Genomic DNA, 20933 nt, shown 5'->3' with positions numbered 1-20933 from the left:
AGTTTAACTCAGCCACTAATGAGTTGTGTGACATTGGTCAGGTGACTTCACACCTGGGGTTTGGTTCCCAAAAACTGAAAATGAGGATAGCTTTTTAATCCCAACACCCTTTCTTGGCCTGACATGTAAAACACCTTGTCAGTTACCCTGCCCCTTTATGTGAGGTCTCAGAATAACTGTCACACCTACAGTCTTTCTTCTGTTTTTGGTGTCACTGGGTCTGGCTGGTGATTGGTGCCCCATCCAGCAGCCAACTCATAAGCTGGCCTGTGGCCGGCCTATCGGGGATGTGGCCTGAGGGCTCAGTCCAGCTCCTCCTCATGAGCTAACCAATTAGCCATATCACTTGAGTAGCCTGAACTCCAGATATTCAGAATTAATCGCTAGCAGCAGGAGCAGGTGAACCAGAGACCCAGCTACAGGGAGAGCTGCTGCATTATCCACCCCTATGAAGCACTGGTGTGAGGAACAGCAGAAGTCAGCCCCTGAGGGGACAAAATGGCTTGAAGTCTGGTGTTGCATTGTGTCTTGGGTGATATTCTGGTCTCTGAAACTTGGCTGGGTTGAATCGGGATGATTTCTTGATTTCTTAGCTTTCTGATGAATTCTTATCTAAGAATGTGTTTTACCATTGACTGGCTCAGGGCTGAATGACTGGTTCAGGGCTGAAGGTGGGTAGGGGTAGAGCTTGGGGAAGTTTGAGCCCCAGTTTCCTCTACATATACATCCTTCTTTGAAGGTTCAGAGTTATTGAAACTTTGGGTACATTATAAGGACTAGATTGCATTGTTCTTCCAGAGGGTCACCAAGGATGTGACTGTTATCATGGCAAGCCTTTGTGGGGAGAATGGGGAATGGAAGGCAGCACTGGGAAGGGAGAGAGATGCATGCTCAGAGTGGGGACTGGACAGTCTGCGAAGGCTGTCTGGTTCCCAGGGGGTACAGGCTCCTGGTGATAGAAGACATATTGAAATAGGAATGGCAGAGAAAGAAGGTAAGGGAACCTGGTGTCGCTACTGCCTCATGGTCATTCCAAGCCCCTCCCCATTGCAGGCCTGTATGTCCCCTTCGTTTGGTTCTCTGCTCATCACCCCTCTCTCCCCCAGCCTTGAGAAGCCCAAAGTTATGTTGATGTCTACATGGGCAAAAGGATGGTAGTTCTTATTCCTCTTGCTTTTTATATGTTTTGAGTCCTGTCTATTACTCTAACTTTAGGATACTAGAACCTTGAGACCCAACCCAGTCAGAGACTTCCTCTTTCTTTGCTTTTTGCTGCAGCACCTTTCCCTGGAGGCAGTGAATGCTTCCATGAGAAACAAGTTAAGGGAGTGAGGCTGATAAGGGAGTTTATATCATAAGGAAAAAAAGGATAAAAAGAACTCTGGTTAATTAACATGTGCAACAAATCCCATGACCTTTTGGAAGTAACCCTAGCACATGTCTCTTTTGTGCATCTTGAAAGAGCCTAACATACTTTCTGTGAGTCTCTACAGAGCAAAAGGTTTCCAGACCTCAGAGAATGGGCCATCTACTTCAGGTAATATGATAGGTTATAGTATATCTAAGTTACTTGGGAGGACTTTGAAGTTTGGTAAGCTATGACCTGTAATACTAAAATGGAAAAGGATAAATGGAGATCATTAAAGCCCTAAGAAATTGATCAAATAATACCTTGTACATTAGACTTCCACTTAGGAAGAAAAAATAAGTTTAACAATTTATTCATATAGCCAAAGGAAAGAAAAACTTGGGAATGAACAAAATCAACAGGGGAGAATCTCTGATTTGAAGTGTGAAAGCAACTGTATGTTGTGTTAAAAACACCCACCAAGCTTTCTCTTGAATATACTCAATTATAGGTGAAGTTCCTAATGAAGATGAACAATTGTAATCAAATGGAACTAGCTAGAGAGGACCTCAAGGCCAGGGGCTATATTTACCAAAGAAGCTTTGAAAAATAACAAAAATATATAATGATGACATCTTCCAGTTTTTGAGAAGTGCAATTATGATCACCTGGTATATGTATTGCTCCTTTTGTAAATAGTTGCCAGCAAATACAAATCTTTTCTGTTATGCAACTTGAGTCAATTAAATGTTTTGCACAAGGAATAGTAATGGGCATTGTAACAGAACACAATGCACAGTCTCCTTGTGAAGAGCTCAGTCTACTAGTTCACAGGACACCACATGGCCCAGGCAGGTAGAATCCTTTAAGAAAGTTAGTGTGCTGCAGACAGAAGACAAGGAAAAAGGTTATTCACATTCCATGGTTACTCACCAGGTAAAAATGCAAAGAATTCGGAGGTACTACTAAAAGGAAATGTGTCTAAAACATACAGAAAGTCATATTTGTGGCTCATTATAATTAAATCTTACACCAACACCTTGTTTCCATTTGTAAACTTGTCCTGACTCCATAACAAATATAAAGATACATTAACTCTATTAATCAGGATTTTTACTTTAATGTTTTTCTTTAAGAAATAAATGTCCATAATCATTTCACCACGAGCTTATACATCCAATTGCCTGGCATTACAGTTATAGATATATATCATCACATTGATGGGATTATAACCAATTAAGTATAGCTGCTATAACTGATTCATCTTTGAATCTCCCACAGTGACTCATGCATTAAGGGATCAGCAAATATTTGCTGAACTGAACATATTTTTATTAATCCTCATGTAATCTCTCTTTGTCTCCCCAAAACTCTGTAATGCATTTAATTTATTTAGTCAATATTTATTGAACAGCTACTACATGCTGTGGCAGGGACTGTATAATACATGTGAGAGAGTTGAAGGGATATGATCTGTTACTATGTTAGTCTTTAGCGCCTCTCCTGAATGGAGCCTCTCACCTAGAATCAGAGGGCATGGGGCCAAAGGACTCTAAAGAGAGGCGCTTAAATATCTCTTTTCCAACAAATTACCCTAATGTGGTATGTCATGAGAGCTGAGATAAGTTCTTTATGCTTCAATAATTCAGTGTCTGGGAGAAGACCCCGATTATAAAAACCAGTGGGCTGCCTGCTGTTTTCAGTGTGGGATCCTAGGTCATTCCTGCTCTCCAGTTCTACGTGGGACACAGCTGTCAACACCCTTGCTGTTTAGATTCTCTGAGATCAAAGCCATTGAGAACCCAGTCTACTGGCTGAACTTGGCATATTGTCAATGCTAGTTCCACTTTTTCTCTCTATATTGATGAAATAAACAAAGATGGTCTCATTTTAATTTTTCCTCTGACTTCGAAAGAACAATAACTTCAGGGTTGGGACTCTACAGGGGCACTCTACTGATTTCCAGACTAATTCGATCCCTCTCCCCAGCTCCTTTATCTCCCTTTCCCAGTGTCCTTACTCTTCCAAAGAACAGAAATGTTGATCTCACTTGTTTTCAAGTAGACCCTGGGATATATTGATTCCTACTCAGTCCTTTTCCTGCACTGCTGGTGGCAGAACATATCTGCTCAGTGACAATTGTTGTGCACTAACACCTTGGAGAAATGTAACGAGGGAAGGAAGGTGTAATGGGAAGAAAGAGCTACATGGGGAAGAAAGCTATGCTGCACACAGCCCCTTCAGGAGCGGACTTACGCTGATGTGACACGTAAAAGGGCTTGACAGTAGAGTAGGAGGAACGAATAGGGTGCTCAGGGAAGAACAGATGTGTTGAATAGTGAGAACTTTTGTAGGTCTCAACAACACATTGATTGCCTTGGATGAGATACGATATAGTAGGAATTAGATTTCACTGGAAACTATGGCCTGAAGGATGTCAGCTGAGTTTGTCTTGTGGCTCCAGTCCTGGCACAGAAACTGGGAAAGGAGAGAAAAGGCAACTCTTATAACTAAGGAATAGGTAGTCCCTAACATGCAGCATGGAATCAAATGGTATTATTTTAAAATTTATGAGAACATGTTCATTGCTACTCCAGACGAGCATCTCTTTTCTATGTAAGAGCTTGGAGAGTTGGGACTGCTTGGAAAATGGCAAATAGAAATCTCTGGTATAAGCATCTGACCCCAGTCACTGGAGCAACCAGTCCTGCCTCATATCATAGTTACTTTCCCCTTTTCAGTGTCATCACTATACCCTCAAGTATCATAGAGTCACCTAAAATTAATTTCTATTCTTCCTTTTAACTGAACTTCCACATAATTTGTTTTGTATGCTTATTAGCTGAATATAAATTTTTCATTTATTTTCAGCCCCCTAACTCATCAATTAAATACTTTCCTATGTCCAATTTCCACACAAGAATAATACATAAATCTCTACTTAGGAGCTATCTTTGGAATTATCCTACTAACAGTTTTCTTAGTCACCCTATATAACAAAATCTCCTACATCTTCTGAAACCTAGCCTACTGATATTTTAACTATGTTTTGGTATATAGCCTGTGGGGAAAAAATAAGTTCAGATCCCTACAAAGATGTTTGGAATATGAAGCATTCATCTTAGGAATAATATATATATTAAAACAGAGATGGGCATTTTAAATGAAATGCCTACTTGTCCAGTAACATACATTTTTATAATTCTTAGGTCAGGAATCTCTAGAAGGATTTGGGATGAGAAAGTTTCTTTTGATTTTCAGGGGAGGACAGCAGTAGGGCAGAGAGTAGGGATGGGGTAAGCCTGTGATGATGAAGTTCAACCACGGAGAGGACTACTCAGGCCAATTTTTTTTGCCTGCTTCCTGCTGGAAATCCTGGTAAATCTCAGAGAAGCCATATGGAATTGGCCATTGGCTATATCTCTTACCCAAAAGGCTTCTTGACTTACTCACTATTTCTGGGGTAATCTTCAGAGCTTACTCTAGACAAATGTCAATACTAACTTTCACAGTTGCTCTGAAGGAATTTTGGTTAGGATGCTTCTTTAAGAAGGGACCACATTGTATCTGATGAGAAATTACCTATGTATTGAAATCAATTCTTCCATAATAACCTGGAGAAGTAAGTTTCCTAGGATGGGCTTATTGACTAAGTTGTTTATTTAAGGAGGATAAAGATTGAGGAGAGACAATGAGACTGAAAGTAAGGGAAAAACACAACCTGAAAATAGTTTTTTCTTTTTTTTATCTTACAATTTATAATACGATTTTATAAATACAATATTTAGGATAAAAATAAGAACAGTGGTTGTTAATTTTGCATTGTCCGTATATATGAGAGGTATTAGGTAAGACATCAGTATGGCAAATAGAGACCTCTCCCTCTCCAGCTTCCAATTTCTTTCTCTCCGATGTCTTAGGGCTTTGCAAATTTCTCTCTTTGTCCATCTGGTAAACCTCCATTCACCTAGGAAGCTCAGCTCATTTTTCACATCCTTAGTGAAATAGTCTCTGGTCAGGTTCTTCTCTACAAAAGTTGGCTGCTGTTCTTTTGTCTCTCAGGGTGCTCCTGTGTTGGTGTACCCTACACCCCATTGTGGAAATGGCTCAAGTATTAGACTGTGCACTTTACATAGTTGGGGACTGGATTTTATGATTATGTTCATTTTTGTAACTACCCTGCAAGCAGCACAGAACTTGGAAACTGGTAAGAGTTGAAAAAGAGTTTGTTGGATAAATAAACAAATATTTACTGCATAACTCCACTATGTATGAGGCAGAGCAGGAACTGCATAAGATATTAGGCAAGATTTCAGCCCATTTTGAGCTCATAATCTAGTTAGAGTGGCAAGACAGATGCATCTGAAAATGTAAGTGAACAATGTAAGGCAACAAGTGGTAAAAAGCAAGAGGGATGACTGCAGGGCCACAAATACTAATGTGATAGAGATTGGCATTCCTCCTAGCTGGCATAACAAGCAAATCCCTCGAGCAATTTCCCCGGAGAGAAGTCATCTGTCTCTTTCTTTTGAATTATGAAATTAGTTTATATATCTTTCATGACACTCATCACATTCTACATTGTCATACAGATAGTTGTGTCATGTGTCATCTTTTCTTCCTTGCTAGAGTAAACTTTATTCATTTTTAAAAATATCCTGCAGTGCAGTGTTTAGCCTTGTGTAAAGGATATAGTAGATGCTTAAGTGTGCTCTGTTGAATGAATAAAATACTTGTTCTGGACAGTGAGTGCTACATGAATTCAAGGTAGGAAAGTTCGTGACCTGCTCTTTTGGTCAATGAATGCTCGAAAAGGAGAAGAAATTCAGCTGTGTTTTGACATGAAGTGTAGATTGGTATAAATAGACTCAGGGAAGGCATTCTCTAAAGAGAGTGGTATGAGCAAAGATTTGGGAAGAGGGTTACAGAGACGTGTAGGGGGAAAATGAGTAGAAAGAGGACTCAGAAAGGAGAAGAGCATGGTTGATGTGGGAAAGGTGGAGGGTCAATGGTCTGGAATCGATCTGTCTTTTCTGTGTTGAGAACGCCTCCGTTTGTCTGACTTCCCAGGTTTGTTCTTAGTCCCAGCCGATACAGCAAATGTGGATGTGACTTCTGCCCACCCTCACTACTGAGTTGTGGCAGAGAGAGAAGGATGAAAAAGAATAAGAGGAAGCAGAAAAGAGGACAAGAATATGGGAGGGAGATAATAAGTAAATAAATATGGAAAAGGTCTAGTGTAAATTATGAAAGGGTGCTGGAGGGGTCTCGAACTAATCCGCAGCAGTAGTGGCCTGGCATTCTGAAGTTAATTGAAAGTTGATGGAGTTGCTGAACTGGATAAATTCCAAAATTATGAATGTTTTTTCTTGTTTGCATAGATCTAAAATGACATCTTTTTTCTATGTAAAGCAATTGCTCTATCAGCAGAAAGACTCGTTTATAAAAATGTTGCTGTGATGAGTTTGTAAAACTGTTTGTAAAACTGGTGTTTTTTTCCAAAGAATTAAAGGGACTCAGTGCTTTACATTCTTTGATTATGTTAACGCAAGTGTAGTGTGAGATGGTGGAGTTCAACACCATCACTGTATTAGACATAGGCAGGCTATTCAGTGGCCATAAAATAATAGTGGGGTTTTTTCTGTAGATTTTTCAGTGGTAATTGTATCCATTACTTGAGGGCAGAAAGTGATTGTATACAGGGGTCAGCAGAGCAATCTGCTGGCCACAAACCTCAGGCATCATTGGGAGGTGCATTCATTTTAAGCCTGTTTCCTCTCCTTTGAAGCCGGAAGTTATTGGCTACTGCCTGAGGCCTGTTATGACCATGTGAGGATCAAAAGCCCTGCCAGGGGTGGGAAATTCTTTGTTCCTGGCTCGCTCATAATAGCTTTTTCCTTTTCTTTGACTGAGAGAAGCAAATCAAATAGGATTATCCTAATGGAACAGAAGTGTTTTATATAAAAAGTTCAAAAAAGAAATCCAAACTAATTCCAGTGTCTTTCATTTACTGAATACTGTTTTATTACTGAGCCAAATGGAAAATTTGCTGGTGGCAAGTGGGCCATTTTCTGAGGCTCTAAAAAACCATCCGTTCTCAAATATGACTGATTTACAAGCAAATGTAATGGTCCTTTAACCACAGTAAAGAAGTAAAACAATTTTTTTTTCTAATTCAAAGTTTTTAAAAGTACGAGCTTCAAAGACTGACCTCTGATCAAATTACTTTACTGCAGTTCCAACTTGTTTCAATTGTTATAAAACTACGAACCATATGCCCTAAAATGAGAATAAAGATACACTTAAATGACACCTTCAGGGTATAATAAAGTGTGACACAGGTGCTGAAAGCACAATGCAGTCATTTAAGAATAGAAGCGCAACAGTAAAGTAATAAAATAATGAGTTCTGGGCATCACTGTTTTAGAGAGGAACCTGACGTCTCACAGTTAAATAACACTAACCTCCTGATTGTAGGCATTTTGTGGATATGGAATCCAAGCCAGAGAGGGCTTCCCAACAGTTCTCTCCTGTCTGCTTGGCTCTGAAGCCTCCTTTAGTGGGGACAGGAAGTCAAAGTCATTCTGTGATGGTGTGGGGCCCAATTCTGGAAAAATAAATGGTATTCTTAGAAATCTGACATATGGCACGTGAGGACAAGCTGGGAAGCTGGAATAAAAAACAACGAATGATTCTATGGTGGCATTTTAGCTTTAATTCTTCATCGTGTGACACCTACCTTGGCTATTTTTAAGAAAAGGACAGATCTGAGAGTGCTGTGGGAGTTAGGGGGAGGCTTCCTTCAGCATGGGGGTCAGCAGTGTGCTTGGGTGAAAATTCTGCGGAGTCTAAGGTCTCATGCTACCAGAGAGCAGGTTTGCAAGGCAGAGATAGTAATTGCAGCAATTCGCCCTTTCAGTTAATATTTGCCTGGTTGGCTGCTGGTTTCAATCTCTTTTTCAGTAATTTAGTGAGGAAGTAAGGAAAGGGTGGTTTGTTAGATGGATTGAGTCGATACAGAAGCAGTAAATGGGGAGTTCTGAGGCGACTCCTGGGGTATGCTGATGGGTACAATTAATGCGGAGAAACATTAGCAAGAGCCTGAGTTCCTTTTCTGCTCTGGACAGAAGACACATAGTGATAGCCCATGTGATGATTCAAAAGGTAAATTAATGAAAAATCAGACATTTTGCTTAAAAAACATGCATTTTGATTCTCCTGAAACACTAGAAGATAAGCTAGTGTATCTTGTTATATCTGCCCCTTATGATGAGATGTGTAGGTTTTCCAGTTCTTTGCATGGCCCCTGTAAACACCTGAGTTCAAAGTCTTGTCTTATGGACTCTGTTTCCTCCACTAGACATAAAAATAGCTAATATTTTTGGTGCCAGCCTTGTCCTAATTACATTGCCCATATTAATCTATTTAATCCTCACAACAATCTCATGAAGTAGGTACGGCTACCACTAACATTTTACTGATGAAGAAATTGAGGCAAAGGGAAGTCAAGTCACTTTCTCAAGTTCACACAGTGTAAGGAAACTTCCACGAATCATCCTGGAAGGAAAGCTAGGCTTGGTCTGATGCCCTTATTAGTTCTCTTTTTACCATAGTTTTTTACTTTAACCCCCTAATCCTACAGTTAGTTGATAATATAAGTCAAATGGACGTAAAATACTCCAGATGTGTCGCATGAACTAATCCTGTCTATATAAAGAATCAATCACATCTGTAAGGAATCATTTCTTGGGATATATAGGGTAAGACAAGTCTCATCATTTTTCTAACTTCGATGCCATTTTAATATTTGTAACACTAGGTTAAAATAAATAGTTGAGACAGCCTTGAAATGGAAAAGTAAACATAATCATGGCAGCTGCTTATGGTTTACATCAAGGGTCACCAACCCCTGGGCCATGGGCGGTACCAGTCTGTGGCCTGTTAGGAACGAGGCCGCACAGCAGGAGGTGAGCAGCAGGGGAGCCAGCGAAGCTTCATCTGTATTTGCAGCTGCTTCCCAGCGCTGGCATCACTGGCTCAGCTTCAGCTCAGATCGTCAGGCATTAGATTCTCATAGTAGCACTGGTCCCTGGTGCCAAAACGGTTGGAGACCGCTGGTTTACAGGGTAAGTAGGAATGTGGACAATGGTGCCCCAATTTGGCCTTAATGCTGTGGTTTATAGATTAATCGTCCTTATAAAACGCAAACTATGTTGTGAAAGAGAGATGTGGAGAGAGAACCAGGGAGAGCGCCAGCTAGCGAGGGAGTTTGTGTGCGTGTTACAGACTGAACGTGTTCCCTCAAATTAGCTTGTTGAAGCCCTAACCCCCAATGCGATGGTATTAGCAGGTGGGGTCTTTGGAGGGTGCTTAGGTTTAGATGAGGTCATAAAGGTGGGTCACGGGATTAGCGACCTTATAACAAGAGGAGAAAACATCAGGGTGCTCTGTCTCTGTCATGTGAGGCCACAGCAAGAAGGCAGCGGTCTACAAGCCAGCGGTAGGGACCTCATCAGGAATTGCATCAGCTGGCACCTTGATCTTGGACTTCTCAGTCTCCAGAATTGAGAAATAGATTTCTGTGTTTAAGCTACCCAGTTTATGGTCTTTTGTTACAGCTGGGCTGACTATGACAGTGAGTATGTATGTGAAGCGGCCCCCTCCTCGGGGCAAGTGGTGTGGCAAGAGCAAGACAAATGGGAAGATGAAAGGGACATAGAGGTGTTTTCCTTGGAGAGAATGCAGCTCAGTTTGGGATCTCAGCCTTTAGGCAGGAGATGAACCCAAGGACTCAGTAGTCATGGAGGTGGCGCCACGGCCTGGAAGGGAACAAGAGAGCAGGCGCAGGACTGAGGTGGGCGGCTCTGCTACGGCTCAGCTCGTCTCATGCTGCCGAAGAGAGTTGGGAATACAGAATTCAAAATAATCTCTTGATTTTTAAAAGTTGGCAGTTGGTTAAATTTTTTCTTAAACACTGCAAAAGCCAAGTAAAACTGTGGTGTTAAATTTGCTTGAGACTATCGGTGAGGTGTGGTCATAGTCAGGTAATACGGGGGCAAGAAAGAAAGGGCATCCCAGGTGGAAGCACCAACACTGGCAAAGATGCAGAGGCAGGAAGGGCCTCGGGCACAACCAGAGCACAGAGCTGGCATGGGGGCCAGCGCCAGTGGAGGCAGCAGAGACAGCCACTGGGGGAGCTCAACCCAAGGGAGGATGGAACCCACGTCTCGAAAATCAAGGCATCATGACTTGTAAGGGCTGGGATTTTACCTTGTAACCATTATTGCATATATGGGTGTATTGGGTTGACTGTGTCCCCCTGAAATATGTGTCTAAATCCTTACCCATGTTACCTGGGAATGTGACCTCATTTGGTAACATAGTCTTTGCAGATGTAGTCAAATTAAGGATCTCAGGATGACATCATTTTAGATGTGTCCTGCATCTAATGACTGCTGTCTTTATGTGAGAAAGGAGAGGAAAATTTAAGACACAGACCGTGAGGGAAAATGAGGGAGAAGGCAGAGGTTTTCTGCAGTGAGAAGGCTATATCCAGGGAGCCTCAAGGATCGCTGGCATCCCCAGAAGCTGGGAGAGAGGAGCGACACGTGATCCCCCTCAGAGGCTTCACAAGGGACTAACGCTGCCAGCACCTCGATTTTGGACTTCTGGCTTCCAGACTGTGAGAGAATAAATTTCTGTTGTTTTAAGCCGCCAAGTTAGAGGTGATTCATTACAGCGGCCTTTGGAAGTGAATACATTGGCTTCTATAGACGATTTCATTGGAAAATCATAGTGGTAGATGACAGAGAACCACAGAAAGGTTATAGGGTGGGGACTAATGTGCTCAGAGTTGAGGAGTGAGCCCTTCAGCACCTGCTCAGGAGGGAAGCAAGCAAAGGGCCAGAAAAGCCCACTTAGTATCACCATGGGGCTTCAAATGAGAGATGAAGAGGTCCTTGGCAGTGGAACTGGAGATAGAGCAGAAGGGACAGCTTTGAAGAGTATTCCATTTAGAAGGAAAAATTGACAGGACTTGGTGATTACTATGGGGTGAGTGGCGTAGAAGGTGGGAGATGGCGAGAGGCAGGAGAAAGCTGGAATAGTTATTTTGAGGTCACTAGGAGATGACAATGGTAGTGGCTCTTCCTGAAACAGAGTCTCTGAGAGAAGAAATAGGTTCAGGAGGAAATATGATGAGATTAGTTATGAACAAGTTCAGCTTGAAATGTGTGTGGGTCATATAGGTAGAGATGACCAGTCAGCTTTTTCAATCTTCCTTAGGGATTCTGGCTGGGGGCTATAAGAGGAACGTCTCTGAGGTAAAATGAGGATGGTCGAACTTTGAGCCCAGGAGCTTGTATTTTTGCGGAAAACAATGTGCTCCCTGCCTTTGCTTTTTCTTTTTGTTCTTTTTTCTTTTAATTATGTAGAAAACAGGTACGTATGTTAAGGGGAAAAGTGTGACTCAGTTTTATAGGTAACATTCTCAACTTCCTTTCCCTTCCTCTGGCCACAGCACACTGACATTTTGCTGGGGAATTAGCCTCTTCGTTCTCAGTATGCCCCCTGATTCTAGGAGCCCACAGGTGATCCTGGCCTGTTGGCCAGCACATTGGACCTTGCTGGTTATAGTGACTAGTTTGTGCAGGTCATGTGACCTAAGATAGGATAGTAACAGTTATGCCTGAGACCTTTTCCTGGTATTAACATGAAATCTACGTTATAGGTGTGTTGTTTAGCCAAAAGCGTGTAACTCTGGAGCTGTAGGTGGGCGTCTGTGCCAGGACACAGGAAGCCGATGCAGAGGGAAGCAGAGCTGCGAGACAAACACACAGGTTCCTGATGACTTCCCTTTTGCCTTAAGCCAGTGCGAAGTGGCATTTATTTGTTTTCCAACTAAAAAGGGTGCTGAATAACGCATCAGTAATGTACAGCTTTTTGCTAGCTGCTGGAGCCCAAAGTGGATTTCTTCAGCACAACCATGCTGGGTGTAGCACACTCAGGATTATGGATTGTCACAGTATAGGCATCGAGCAATCAATCAAGCAAGCAAGCTCTTCACCCCACCCCTGCTAAATTGGGTAGTATTTCTCTTGATAGAAAGTTACAAAATGATTCTTTTCAAGGTTACAATTTTACTAATTGGTCCGCCTGGGACAAAAGTTCACCAAATGCCTCCACACCTTCATTACTGACTGTCAAACTCTCATTTGTGGCAAAAACAACCAGTTGGAAATGTGTGGGTGCCCATTTTAAAGCTATCACAAAAAAAGTTTGTTGCTTGTATGTCTATTATTTCATTATGCTTCAAGATATTTCCTCTAGAACTAGTTAATTAATGTCAGTTTCCCTCTGCTATGATACTATGCTCCCATTAGACATTTGGCTTATAAACTGGCTATCTAGATCCTCTTTTTAGCTTCGCCATGTCACAGGTTGTGCAGGATTAAGCACTGAAAGCATAATGCCAAAGATATATTTTTCTTATATCGGTACAATGGAAACCAGAAAATTAAGAAGGCGTCATTGACTTTGGAGTCTTTTAGAACTAATCCTCTCCTTTTGTCAAAATAAGAATTCCTTGAATTGATTCCAACAGTGCTACATAATTTCGGCACTGTTCCTGTGAGTATGTTTACCTGTGTCATTAACAGTGACTTCTCCCCATTAAATTAGTCTACTTTGATGAAAAAAAAAAAAAAAGCCATTAGAAATAGGGAAGCAGCGCCAAGATTTTAGTTTATTAACCGAAGTGGAAGATAAAAGAAAAAGTTTCCATTGGTTGACACATTTATTTCTTGAATGATCTCATCTTTCTCAGCATGGAATGGCTGACGTTAACTTGACAGCTAAGGAACATAGAGACCTCAGGTGGTACTAGCTTTATATTCTGGTCTTTACGACTTTAGGAATCTTTCTTTCAGAAAGAAATGGCCATCATCAGTACCCTAGAGTTAATAGAACTGTAGAATTTTATTGTGATACCAGAAAGAAACTCAGAGCCCATCTAACCATTAATTCCCATAGTTTTATTCTTAATGATTCTGGGCCCCAGTGAGGTTGAGTTGAATGCTGCAATAGTGAGAAAAGGAGCCTACACACTTGGCTCTTAATCTAGTGAAAATTTCTGCAGACAATGAAGCCATTAATACATTAATATTTTAAGGGGCATTTTTTTTAAAGCCAGGTACTGTACTGTGCAGGATATACTGATAACATCATAGTCCTTGTCTTGGAAGAGATCATGAACTAGTGGAGAGACAGACATATCAACAGACAATTCAAATGTATTGGAACTAATGCCCATAAAGAAGTATATCCTAGGGATTTCTTAAGGGAGGTGGCATTTGAAGTGAATTTTGGAGGCTGAGTAAAATTCTGCCATGTCTTTTTCTTCTGCAAGAGGAGCATGAGCATGCCCAACAGTGTCAAAGTGAGGCACAGTCATTGAGCCGAGAGGCAGGCTGGCCATAGGGAACGTGCATGTGGAAGTTATGGGGGATAAGATTAGAAAGGTAGGCAAGGGCCAGACTACTTTATGTGCAGTGTTAAGGACTTTGCACTTTATCCTGAAGGCAAGGGGAAGCCGTGCAAAGATTATAAGCAGAGGCTTGATAGAATTTGTGATTTAGAAAGATCCCATTGAGATAAATGTGGACTATGAATTGAAAGACGTGGTGATGAGGAGTAGAAAGACTAGGAGCTGTCCCAGTGGTCCATTTAATACATGGCAAAAGCCTCAATGAGGGCAGCAGTCCTGGCGGTGAGGGAGGTTGGGGTGTAAAATAATTTGAGAGACAGATAGGCCAAGAAAAGGGAATAGCACATGGTGACTAACTGAATGGAGAGGTGGTGGTGAGAGAGGAGTAGGAGTATGAAGTGTGCTGAGTTTTGCAGCTTAAGAACTCAGGTTAATGGAGCCACTTTTCAAGTTAGACGTTAGATAAGGAAGAAGCCATAAGATCAAGAGGGTTCTGAGAAAGTCTGCAGATTGGAGATGATGCCTCCGCATTCACTGTACAAGAGACCAGTACATCCAGGAAGGGGCTGTCACTTTCCAGCACACCTTTCAGGTTCTGAACTAGTGCTAGAGTCGAAACAGCTTGCTAACTTTCTTTTCACTTTGGACTTTTTTATTTTGAGAAAATCAGGAAGCTCAGGCTTCTGTAACCTGAATTTTTACAGATTCTTCTCCATTTGTGCTTGGATGAAACCTTGCAGAATAGCCTGACATTATTGGTAAAAATAAAAAAGCACTAGACTTAAGGGAAGGGGACCGTATTTAGGCAAATTCACATCCTGATATATTAAAAGCAGAGTGCATCGTGGCTCAAACAGAGAGCATTTATTTAACCTCCGTGTTATATAGAAAGTCTCTTAGATGTTTCCAATTGCTTGTTCTTGCTTATTAAATAAGAATAATGAAAACCAGCATTTAAATCTATCTTCTCTAATCTCGGTTCAGCAGGCAGACAGGATTCTCCTCTCTTCAAAGCTTATGTACGCACTAGAGATAAATGTATATAACACATTACATTCTCACTAAATTGGTATAAGCTCCACTCTCCTGCTGTGAAAGCATCTTATGGATTTTCGAACAAACAATATTTCATTTTAGATGAAATCCTTATTACTGTTTGACATTTGGATATGAAACCAGAATGAAAATCTGAATATAAAGGCAAGTAAAAATGAACCAAGTTAAGCTGGAAGTGTTAACACCATTTAGGGTTAACATACTTACTTGGAAGGCTTAGAAGTGATTGTCTAGTGACTTGGTTTTTCATTCTTTAGGCCACCAGAGATGAGGGAGTATGGAAAAAACTTTTTTTTAATAATCATCTCTAAAAGTGGTTTATAATAGTGTTTGAGCAGCAGAATTTTCTTCAAATGAAACTTGAACCACATGCTATTTTCAAAATCTAGCTGAGAAAAGCCGAGCTGTGACACATAGAGTTTGGGTGGAAGGGAGAATCAAGCTCTGGGTCCCCATCCCAGTTCCCAGCCCTCTCGGCAGGGCGACTAGTGAAATGCTCAGGGCTACTCAGTGTTTCGAAAACCACTGATGAAGAACAAAGTTGGCCATGATCTCCCATATCTTAGAGGATGTACATTTCAATCAGGAATTGACATTTCTCGTGGTGATACTTGCTTGTATGTATGTTTTAAAATTTGTTTTTATTCACCTTGGAAGGTAGTGCTCTGTCTCAGGCCAACCACACTTCTTCTTCTGTCTTGGTGCATTCAGGAAAATTCTTTTGCCTGCTGTCACATGGAGAAGTTGCTTTGATCATTTTGAAAATGCAAAAGTGTTACATAAATGCAAGGCAAAGGAAGCTCATAAGGGCACCAATGATATTCCGCTGTTTGGTTTCTATCTTAGTGGATATGAATCTTATTTCTAAACACAGATTTGTAAGAAATGTCATGCTCACTGGCTTTCTTAAAGTAAATGAAATCTGTCTCTCTGCTTTTATCCCATTGTACCAACAGAAAATTCAGTACTACCTATTGCCTGGGTTCCAATCTGACATTGTCTCATGGTCATGGGACAGTTCTAGGGGTTTTCAGATGGACAGACCATGTGGTCACAGGTGAACTGCTAATGTTCTAAATTGAATTTAAAGTCAAATGTTCTTGAATTTGTAGCATTGTTTCTAAAACTTCCCGGAGGCAAGATGCTTCATATTTTCAAAGTTGGCTCATCTCAGGATGGTTTTCCAGGGAATCTATGAACCAACCACGCTGAATCCTCTCAGGATGGCTGTAGGCATTCTCCACTAAGTGAGGAGAACTTCTGTAACAGGTGTTTTGAGTCTTTACCAAAGGATCATGAGACCATTTTCTGCCCCAGCAGTTCCCCCATTTCTGACTTATTTCTGATGCCATTACTTTTACCTAACCATCAATATTACTCCTTTTCAACTGGTCCAAGAGCATTGTGTGTTGCACGGAGCTATTTAAAATATTGGCAGTGCCTCGCAGTTCCTCCCTGCCTCCCTCATCTCTCTCCTAGGATTTGTTTTCTGTAATAGATGTGCTGGCTTTTTTTTTTTTTTTTTTTTTTTTACTGGCACATTTGATATAAGCTGCCTGGCAGTAAATACTGCATGGTGCTACAGATTGCCTCTAACCTGATTTCTTAATCCTTAGCTCGTTCCAGTACTTGCACGGCTGAGTTAGCATGTGGGATGCCATAAAACACTGGAGCTGATCTGACATAGAAAGGCAAAAAAGCCTTCTCGATTCTGCAGATTTCCTCTCAGAAGACTTTATTTTTAGAGTTAGAGCTAAAACAGACTAAAGTCTACATGCAGAAGATGAACTTGGAAGTCTACCCTGCTGAGACTCAGAAGAGCTTTCGATGTTGAATGTAATCATCACTGTTTGCAATAAGTTTGGGCTGCCATTTTGTAAGTTGCCTTCTTATGTGTAAAAATGGAATGGAAGGCTTTAAAAAATCTTACTGCTTGTAGGACACCCTGAAATTGCAGTGGTTTCAAAAGCTGTTTTTCAATAAAAATGTGAGGCCATGTAGAGAAAATGGGAAGCCAATGTAGAGTCTCAAAATTCCATTAGCAAATTCAATGAGAGAGAAAAAAAAAAGATCAGTATCAAAAATTTTAAAATCCCATCTATTGCACAAGGCAAAGAGTGATTTCATTCAAGAAGATTTTTATTTGTAACCCCATGAAAGGCATATAAGGAAGTCAGAATTACAGACAGAGTTGGTTCCAACTAGTTAAATCGTGGAGGAGACAGCTAGCTGTTTACTAAAATCATTTTACATTACGAGAAGCTACACAATGGCTGCCAGATACGTGACAATTCCCAGCAATCCTTGCAGTTATGTTAGGCCAGATGACATAAAAGGAGATTGCAGTAGTTTTTAGTCTCACACCTGGACCTCAGAATGGATTTCCTATTTTGGCATCAGTATAAACAAGGAAAAAAACAATTTGAGGCCATATAATTTCTTTGAATCACTAAATCTTTAAAGCACAAGTATTCTTAGAGATGTATCTCTCAAAAATTAACAGCATGTGTGAATGTAGTGAGCATCCAGCTTGTAGCTATATTTGATTTTACTTATATTCATCACCAGGTGCTCAGTACATAATAATATAAATTCTTTTTAAGGTATGATCATATCCTTAAGTTAGTGAAAAATGTGTGGGTTAAGCTAAATGAAAAATTACTTTTGAAGATAGATGGAGATTTTAATTCACATTGAGAGACCAAGGTAAGGACACGCTGGCCTGGCAGAGGTTGGAGGTTTGGCATGGTGGTGGGATACTTGGGTAAGCTGGAAACAGAGTGGAGAAGGCTTATAGTCAAAACAGAACTGGAGGGCCAGGTGAGAAGATCAGAATGTAAATTGATAGCAGGGCTTAGAACAAAGGTCTCTGGAAAGAATTTAGCAGGTTGGCATTGGAAAGATGTAAATGTTAAGGAAAAGTAATACAGGTGACTGCGAAGTCTGAGCAGGTGGTTGGTGACCCAGAGAGCCAAAGAAATCAAAGACCTAAGATGAAGAAGGCAAGGTTGATGCACAGGCAAAACACACAGAGGAGATTCTAAGAGGGAGGCATGATAGGACCAGCCAGAGGCATTCTCAGTTTCAGCAAGGGCAGTGACAGCCCTACAAAGGGAGTTGCCTGTTGTTTTTTTATTGCTGCTTTTGTCACTTTTTGTGGAAGGTGTCATGGTAGAAGTGAAACTCAAAGAGTTCCTGGTGGTGAGAAGGGCTCTCCCAGCATTCCTATAATGAGTGTGTACTACCTCAGTTGGTACGGTAGTGATGGCATACAGCTTTCAGGCCCTGACGTGCTGCAGTCTCAACCCATGTTGAGGTCCTGGTGATTTTCCAGATAGAGTAGTCACACTGAGGTTCAACAAGGAAAAACAATACAAGTGGATCTTGACAGCCTTTGGAGGAGCCCCCTATATCAACTGTTTTGCTGAATTCCTTAAAGTTTTAGATGAGTCAAACTCCAAGAAGAGATGATTACAATGTGAATAATAGGTTGTTCTCATTTTCCAATCGCAGTTGTGTTCCTGGAATCTTCCTGTGAATGGGAGAATTCACCCTTTCAAACAGGAAATAAGCTCTCTTCTGATCATTTTGAACAAAAAGCAGGCTAAAGATTTTCCTAGGATGGCGATGTCATTTTGAATTTCATGGTTACCCATGGCAGCTTCCAGTGGAAGCTTGATTTATATCCAGATTCTCATGATTTTAAAGATGAAGGCAGGTTCAGTTGAGGATTTTAATTTCCAATTAACAAACATATTACTTTACGATAACTCTGGTTTAATGACTAACAACCACGATTAGCAGAGGGTCAACTGTACTTGAAAGAGCAAGACAGTGTTCAGAGTCATGTGTCCCGCTTCCCTTTAGAGATAACAATATTCGTCATTGTTATGAATTTCCATGAGAATTAATACTGGAATTTGTGTCTTTGTTGACGGTCTTTTTGATGATGGAACTAAAATAAGCAAGCAAACAAATAGCTCTTCAAGCTTTGTGTGGAAAGTCTGTAGTTTATTACTTGTATCTCATTGATCACAAGAAAACTGGAGCACGAGAGATGGGGAAACAAAAGTAAAATGCAAAAGTAAAAAACAAAAGTAAAAGTTAGCTGTGTATATTGAGTGCCGAGATGGTTTTGTATGTTGAAGACTACTTCAGCCAGAGCGGAAGCCAAATACCTGAGTCTAAATTAGTAGCAAAACACATATACTCAGTTTCTTTCCTTTGGCCCGATTGTTCCCCAGATACCAAGCTTTCCTCCCATCTTTAATCCTGGGATATTCCACATATGTTTTAAGGGACTTAAAAGAAATCATACCAATCAGGTGGCTTTGTTATTAACCTCGTTAAAAGATCTGCCTCTGGGATTAAGGCTTTGGCTGTATCTTGAATGTTTAACAGAACTTCTGTTTTATGAATTTGAGAGATATTTTGGTTCTTAATGCCAATCCATATCTTCAAAAAGTTTGGGAGAAGGGCAGTTCCTGGGCAAGGCTTCCTGTTTTCTTTCAGAGACAACTTTTCTTTCCTGATGATCTTTGCCTGAAGAAAAAGGAAGTTCCAATGGGAGCTTGATTTATATGTTTAAGATGAAATCTGGATTGTAATTTCCCTAGAACAAGCATATTACTCTGTGACAAGCAAATACCCTTACAGCCTTGCCTCTGTTTTAGAGACCAATGAGCATGAATAACAGAGGTCAGTGTGGCAGATTCTGCTGATTGTCTCACTTGAGACCTATTCCTTCTAGTATGCCCTCCCAGACAGGCTAGCCCGGAAGACTAGAAACTACATCTTATGGATTCCTTTTTCTGTTAGGTGTGCCTCTGATCTCCATCCTCCAAGTGGACACACTCACATGAGATTTGGAAGGAGGAAAAGAGCAGGGGGCAGGCTATACGTATGGAGATCTCACTGAGCAGGGCAGAGGCAGGGTGGTTCTGGGACTGGCAGCTTCAGAGGCAATCTCCTGGTTCAACACAAGAACTGCTCGGGTTCATTTATAGCAACAGATAGGACAGGTACGACTTCATTAATTGGGAGAGGCCAGACATTTGTCTCTTTGGTAGCAGAGGTGCTGTCCTACAGTACTGTTAGCACCAGTCTGGTCAGGCTGCTTCTGCTAAAACATGGCTGCAGTGTTCCCTGATTTTTGACCCTTTTGGCTTCTGTTCATTTTTGCAAGCCTGGTCCTTCAATCTCCTATCAATCCTGAAGACTCCAGGAGCTGTGCAAGAAATACTTCTGTTTGCTCAACACCACTGGAAAATGGACAGGAGCTAAGAGGATCAAGAATCAGGAAGCACTGCAACCATGTTTTAGCAGAAGCATCCTGACCAGAACCTTGCTATCACCAGTGCTGTGGGACAGGGCCTCTGGTACTGAAGGGACCAGTGTTTCTCTCCTCTATCTCTCCTCCCGTTAATGAAGAAAGAAGTTCCTATCATATCTGCTGCTGTAAAAGAATCCCAGCAGTTCTTGTGCTTTGGTGCTGCAGGGCTGGGATTCAAAGCCCTGGACAGCAGAATCTTTTTGGCTGACTCTGGGTCATATGCCCCGATAGGTTGGCTACCACTGTTCAGTGTGTGTGCGTGTGTGTGGGTGGGGCGGGGGTGGACGGGAAGCAGATTTGGTGCTTTTAGCTTCCAGAAAAGGGAACTGCTAGCATTAAGGCTCCATACACAGGGGTTTCATAATTTTTTAGTCAAATTTATTTATTTAGAACAGTGGTCCCCAACTCTTTTGTTACCAGGGACTGGTGCTCCTATGAGGATCTAATGCCTGATGATCTGAGGTGGAGCTGAGGCAGTGATGCTAGCACTGGGGAGCGGTTGCAAATATAGATGAAGCTTTGCTTGCTTGCCTGCCACTCACCTCCTGCTGTGCGGCTTGGTTCCTAACAGGCCATGGAACGGTACCCATTCATGGCGTGGGGATTGTAGACCCCTGATTAAGAATGTAGCTCATTTCTGCATCATAGGAAAATAGAAACAATAAGCTTTGGTGTGAATTCAGGATAGGGACATTTTAGCTAAACACTAATGG

Source organism: Pteropus vampyrus, unplaced genomic scaffold (genome assembly GCF_000151845.1).
Source record: "Pteropus vampyrus isolate Shadow unplaced genomic scaffold, Pvam_2.0 Scaffold39, whole genome shotgun sequence".
Classification (NCBI taxonomy): Eukaryota; Metazoa; Chordata; class Mammalia; order Chiroptera; family Pteropodidae; genus Pteropus; species Pteropus vampyrus.
This window is presented reverse-complemented; position numbering follows the sequence as displayed.